Source organism: Solanum lycopersicum, chromosome 11 (assembly GCF_036512215.1).
Source record: "Solanum lycopersicum chromosome 11, SLM_r2.1".
Taxonomy (NCBI): Eukaryota; Viridiplantae; Streptophyta; class Magnoliopsida; order Solanales; family Solanaceae; genus Solanum; species Solanum lycopersicum.
In genome coordinates, this window is record NC_090810.1 from 7,571,702 (window position 1) to 7,578,952 (window position 7,251).

At 35.4% G+C, this 7,251-nt stretch overlaps 1 long non-coding RNA gene across 1 annotated transcript; it reads left to right on the top strand.

The window, feature by feature from the left end:
* Positions 1-1,413: 1,413 nt before the first annotated feature.
* LOC138339518 (uncharacterized) lies at positions 1,414-3,021 on the top strand. The gene is made up of 2 exons (XR_011212316.1): positions 1,414-1,566; positions 2,117-3,021. It is a non-coding gene; the product is annotated as an uncharacterized lncRNA (long non-coding RNA).
* Positions 3,022-7,251: the final 4,230 nt, after the last annotated feature.

Genomic DNA, 7,251 nt, shown 5'->3' on the forward strand with positions numbered 1-7,251 from the left:
TGTCTTGTGTTGATGTTGGGCCACAGGAAACAATGCAAAAAATAACCTTGATGGGTCCATGCCTCAACTACTGTGATGTAGTAAGCCCTTGTCTGTCCCAAAAAGAGTCTTGTTGCTGTTGTGAACCTTGATAGTAGACTTGACTTTTAAGAAAAGGCCAGTATGACATAATAGATCCCCATAGGGTTACACCATAGTTTGTAGTAACTTTTTTAGAAACCCAATTATCCAGCTCCCCATAACACTACTCCAAAAGGCATGGGGCTCGTAAGAGTATCTCCATAACTATTTCGCCTTAATAGCTTTGCTCTGGTTCTTACAGTTCTTGACGCCATCCTACCTTGACTTCTACTTCTGATAAGATATTTCCATTTTGACTAAATGAAAACCTCTTCTCTTCTTTCTCCTTATTACCTAGCCCAAGAAAAAGATCTCTTGATTTTTACATCCTGTGCACAATAGCCTGGGGATATGAAAAAGGAACATCATATATTTTGATAAAGCATCTAAGAAAGAAGTTGTTAGGGTCAGTCTACTTCCCAATGAAAAATATGTTGACCTCATCAAGAGAACTACATTTGTCCACCAAATACAAGCTGGGACAATCCGCCATCTCTCTTTCTTATAGGATAATATATCCTCATTGTTCCAACTAGCCCAGACTTCAACTATTCTTCTTGGCATGGCCCACCTAATTATCTTCTAGTTTATAAAAAAATTTCCATAGCTGACCAGCCATTGTCTTTACCCTACTCCCCACTAGGTAACATCTTGGGCGCATATGATAGCCTCTCTTGCTGAGGTTATTGATTGTTAAATACAGCCTTTTTTGTAACAATCATGTGAAGCATGCATCTTTATATGGGATTTTGGCTGTCCATATCATTTTCCATGGCCGGCACCCAATCTGGTAATTTGAGGGGTTAAATTTACCATTAGCTGACTTCATAGAAAGTGGGCCCTGCTTATTTCCTGTGCACTTCATATAATCTTCATTTGTACATGAGCATGAGTCATGATTTTGGGTGTAAACGCTTTTCGTTAGGTTTTGTTGCTTCTTTTGAGCAATTATATTATGGTTGCCTGGTCTTATCATCTAAATGGTTTGTTGTCAAGCTCTAATTAGTTATTCGTTCTCTTGTAATGAACAGAACGATGCTTGATCACCATAATCTGCATTTCTTATCACTTGTCAAAAAGCTACGAAATTCTTTCATGTATTTTCTTCCCCGTCTGAGGCATAATGATAGTTGTTACTGGTCACATATTGTTGTTATCCGTCCTTGCACATGTTATATCTTTTAATAGATGGATGCTTCAAGGGGTTATCAAAAAATTACAGATTTCTGATTCTATTTGCTTTTGTTCCTTGTCATGTTGAATTGCTCAACTGTTATAATGTTGACAATGCAGGTTGAAGCTGTGGCTATTTATTGCATATGTTGTATCGTTTGTGTCTTTGGCTGCATCAGTTGGTCTATTGATTCAAGATGCGCTGGAAAAATCTGGTCCTTCAGCTTGGACAGGAGTTGCAGGTGTTCTGCAATGTGTGTGTGTCTTAATCAGGTAATTTGCTAAATATTTATTAGGTTTTTCTGCCTTATAGATCATGCGGGTAAGGGTGATTGTTGCATAAAGGTTTTTTACTTCCTAAAAGGTAATTTTTATGCACTAATTTCTGGTTGAGCTTTGTTGTTCATCTACCTGTCTTCTCTGCCTTCTCTTTTTTCCCCCCTGGCTGTTAACATTTATTTTCGGCCATATTGGTGCTGGAATAGAAGGCAATGGTTTTGAACCTGTCTTACTAAGAATATCTGAGTCAAGTAGGTTTACTAGGTGCTCTCAGTGTAGTGAACCTCTCTTCTCCAGTGTTGCTAGCGAAGTGGAATGTTCAAATAAAATTAATAAGTAGCTCTTTACTTCTTTTCTTGTCCCATTTAAGAATAAAAAACAATACATCACACATCCTCCGCTTTGTACATGAAAAAGAATACGTCACATCTATGTTGTGTCCTGTAGCTCTGCTGGTAAGCCTGCATCTTTTGCATACATTATGAGAAAAAAGAGATGATGCCGTCACATCTAACTGTGGTGTTTACATTTTGTCATATTTCAGCGGGCTAGTCTATTGGTCATCACACTCAGAATCTTGAGAGGACACTGGATGCCGTCTTACTCGATCCATTCTGTCAAGAAAGAGTTACAGTTACTTGTATAAATGTGTGTTGGTTGTGCAGTGAGGCTAAGCACCAAATATAAAAACGCTCATCGCTTCTTTCTTATGGTAATTAATTATTCTTATAATATTACCATTCTTCTTCATTTATCAAATTAATGATATCAAATTGTTTGGTTTTGATATCACCATTGCAACAACAACAACAACAACAACGACAACTAGTTCTGCTGCTACAGTAATATCTGAAAAAGATTTCTTGGGAAAGAAAATGATCAAGAAAGGAAATCGATGGACATAGGACGAACAGAGAGCATTCTTGAAAGGATTGGATTTTCACGGAAAAGGAAATTGGACTAACATTGCTAAGGATTTCGTGCCTAGTAGAACGCCGACACAGGTTGCTAGTCATGCTCAGAACTACTTTGTGAGATTATTGGATGCTAATTCCAATTCGAATGAGAGAAAAAAAAAGCCAAGAAATCAAGTGTTTTTGATCTTCGTATTGAAAAAACAGAGGATACAGATCAAGCTATGGTTCCATTGGGAAATAATCAAGAAACTCATAATGTGCCAAATTACATGATGAAAAGTGTTCCAACAGTAATGCCTCTTACTTGGGTTTACAGATATCCGTATAGTGATCATTATGCCTCTACGTCAATCAGTACTACGACACTCGACAAGACAATTTCTGGGATTTCTTCGTCTTCTTCTTCTTTTGAGGATGATAATTTGGAGTTGAAGTTGTAGTCAAGAAAATATACACAAGAGTACTTATGCTTTGATGTTTTGTCTTTTTGATTTTTATGGATATATGAAATGAAACCATAGTTAGTTCTTGATTCTTCCATCGTCTTGTTGTATAAAAATGAAAATTAGTAGTGATGACAACTTATCGACTTTTTTTACTTCTACATTCGGGACTTAAACGTGAGCCTTTGACATCAGTTGACGAGTCTTCTGCTAGAACAAAATAAACAGAAAGAAATCCGGAGTATTGAAAAACTAAAAATATGAAATACAGGTTGTGACCGGAAGTACAAATTATAGGACCACTATGCACCACCTACCTCCAAAATATCTCCGCCAATGTCAACGAGTATCCAATAACAGGACGATCTTGCACCTTCACACGATTCATAAGAAGCTTGACAATCTGTTCTAAAACTCCAATAGGCTATTGTACATGCTGCAAATGTCATGTCACTTTCTGCTAAAAAGGGTGGCAAAATGCTTTTGGTAAAATGACATTCAGCTGTAGAAGTGATAGGCTAAAAATCAAATATGCTTAGTTGTAAATTTGTATAACTCTATAGGAAAAATTGTTCCACAAGAAAGAAGGACCAGTTTTGAGCTCATTAATCAAATTGTTCCACGTTTCCATGCTTCAGAAGGATCTACCAGATGAGTTTCATGTAATTTCACTTGATTTTATGGTATAGCTATCGTAGATAGGCAGGTTCAAGGTCATGCAGTGAAAACACCGTTCAATCAGGAGACAACTTAGGAGACAAAATCAAATATGTGTGCCCGATAACCTCAACTTTTCAAAGCTTCAGATACTTCTTTATTTACATTATGTTCGAGGACAAACTTGATCTTTTGTAGTAATGTAATGACCTTGAAGGTATTTTTTTTTTAAAATCACCATTTTACCACTCGAGATAGCTGCCCATGTCATATTTGATCAGTTTACAAAGTTGGTTTTGAAATTTGATTAAAAATTCGTGAGTTTTGGAAGTTTTGGAGTTTTGAAGACTTAAAGTTGTTAAAAGAGGTTTTTGGTCAAAATCGCAGCTACGAGCATGAGAATGGAATTCAGTCAGTTCCATCAACTTTGGAATGCAGAATTTGGTTTAGGAGTGTTGTCGTTTTTTAGTTTCAGAGTTGTTGTGTGGATTTGAGCCCTTGAGTTGCAAGCGTAATTAAGCCAAAAGTTGACTTTGGTCAACATTCAGAATTCAAACGCTTGGATTGGATTTTCATCCATTCCATTAGATTTGTGGAATGATTTTAGGACTACGCGAGGTTCTAGTTGAATTTTCAGAGGTCCCAAAGGTAGTTTGGTATTTTGAGTGTAAAGTTGACAATGTAGGTTGAATGTCATTCCCCGAGCCTTCACCCTGGGCAGGACTAGTACTCAAAGACCATTGCTGATCCCAAGCGAACCCTTTGCCTGACTTACTTAATCAGCAGAAGACTGAAAATATTAATACAAGGATTAAAATGCGCTTACTCAACTGTTTAAAAGATAACAACTTATAACATTTTTAAAGATAAAAATTCAACTTAGACAAAATGACAACTCAAGTCTTAATACATAATAAATGACAATGTAAAGACAACTGCTAACTGTCTATCTATGAAGCCTCTAATAACTGAGATGAATGTCAGGACAAGATCCCCGATCATCCTAACAACTGAAAACTACTGAAGTAAATGAAAAACAAGCTCTTTGGAAAGTAGGGAGGGTCACCAACTGTCTCTGAGTGCTCAACCTGATCAACGTTGCGCTGAATGTTGATTTTGGTTACCTGCGTCTGCATCAAAATACGATGCAGGCCAACTGGCATCAATACATCGAATGTATGAGCATGCAAGTCGGAATACTAAACATAACTTAAGCTTGCAAAGAATATGAGAGAAACACTTACTTGGATCAACTCAACTCAACATAACTGAACTGATTTTAATATAAAGTAGCGTAAATAAATGCAGTATAACGAAAAGCTTTAAAAAAATGGTTTTAAACTCTGTGTATTTAGAAATACAGTAATAACTCTGTATGCATGCAAAGATACAATATGAACTTTATTTGTTTATGAAAATATAAATATTTCTGATGTATATAAAAATATAAAACACCATCGTGGAAGTTTTTCTAATCGACAACCATCATGTAAGAGTTATTGTCATGATACAACGATTTCCCTCACGTTGCCAGAGCATAATATACCTTGCCAAGGGTATAGAACGTGAACTACTAAGTGGATCCACTAGTCTATGCTAAAAAACACTAAAGAAATCATCTAAAAGATATGATCTTTTTCTACCCATGATGGCTACATGATTTATAGGGGCTGTGAGTTGCTTGAAATCTCTCAAATATCGGTGCTCAATACTAGTCTCAAAATATGATAGTAGCTCTTGTGTTTAAAAACATAATTTCCTTATATAGTTTGAGATAATTGCCCAAAAACTTAGTTCAATGACTATTTTGAAAATCTCAGTTTCCACTCTTGCTTAATTATGAAAGTATTTACTATTTAACTGAAAAACTAGCTCAATGAATAATCACTAACTCAAAGGCTTTTTTTGAAATCAAAGTTTCCCCTCTTCTTTAAATGTGAAAATATTTTTGAACTCTGGGGAATACGTAGTCCACATATACTCTTTTGAAGACATGAACTTTAAACCTTGCTTTTTACTCTTTCTCAACTTAAAACTTAAGTCTTATAACAAAGTTAAAATATTTGTAAAAGATTTTTGAAAACTAGATGAACTTTTCTTGACTTGACTCGTAACTGATTCTTGAATTGAATTATGGATTTAAAGGATTGAGATTTGTGATAGGAAAGATCTCTTGATGTCTAGGAATGATTTAGATACATAAACATGTGAAAAGATCAAAATCTCACTCTTTGAGGGTGCGTCCGCGACACAGAGAAACATTTATTTTTTTTTTGAAAATAACTTTTGAGGCAGAATGTTTCATGACCACTCAGCGAGGCGAAATAATTTTCCCTAAACTAGGACTAGCTTCGCGACGCGGAGACACTGCCAAAATTTTGACCAACGAAATTTCTTTTTTGTTTTCAAGCTCTAAACCCTCTAAACTACATGAGTTCTTTCCCCAAACACTTAAAATCGATTATATGTTCAAAGTACATCAGAGTCTACTTATATTCAAACCTAAAATCATGGATTCTGATCAAACAACTCCTCAATAATTTTATTGAATCAAGAATTTAATAGAACTTCAACAAACCCATCAAGAACTCAATTTCTAAGCTTTCAAGAACTTAAATTCGCTGAATATTATAATTGGAGCGTGGGAGAACTAATTCAAAGCTATGTGATCTCACATACCTTGTAGGTATCAACCCCGACGAAATCCACAAGTTAATCTCGATGAATCTTGAACGTTCTTTTCCTTTCTCCTCTTTTCTCCTTTCTCCTCTTTTCTCTTTTCTCCAAGCCCTAGCGTGAAATTCACTTTTCTAAAACTCGCTTAAGTATGAATTTACCCCAATTAAACTCCTAAAAACGAATTAGGATAAATAGGTTAGGAAAAAAACTAAATTAGCCTTCAAAAATCTGGAATTAGACTTTTCTTAATCCAACAACCCCACTTCCAAAGGGCATAACTTACTCATACAAACTTGGAATCGTGCAAACTTGGCCGCGTTGGAAAGATGATTCCAAAAGCTGTTCAACCATATATGGAAGTTCTCCTAACTCATCCTGAACTAGAAGAGATGGCCGTTTGAAGTTGACCTAAAATTATTTTTTTTAAGTTAAGTAATTTTTCAGATTTTTAATTATTTCCAAAAATGACTATTTTCAGTTCTTATGCTTCTTCCTAGCTATTTCGAATTGCGAGATGTTACATTGAAGTTGTGGCTATTTATTACATATGTTGTATCCTTTAGTGTCTTTGGCTGCATTAGTTGATTTGTCTATACAAGATGCACTGGGAAATATGTCTTTAAGTGGTTTCTTTCAAAAGACTTTTACTATTATAGTTTTTACTTAAAGCATATCATGCACTGTGTCATTAATTCATGGCACCTCAGGGGCTGTAAAGAAAAGGAAATTTCGTGATATTGTATGACTTCAAATGTATCTTGCATTCACGTTTAAACGCCTTTTAAAACACCCAAAATGGTATTTTTGTACTTTCAAGTATCTTGCATTCACGTTCAAACGCCTTTCAATATACCCAAATGTTGCTTGCATTGACGTTCAATTTCAACGGAATTTCAAAATTCAGGTGAAATATAGTATACTGTTGCAGAATCATGAGATTAGCATTAATGACGAAAAAGGTGTAGAAAATATGATATAAATAG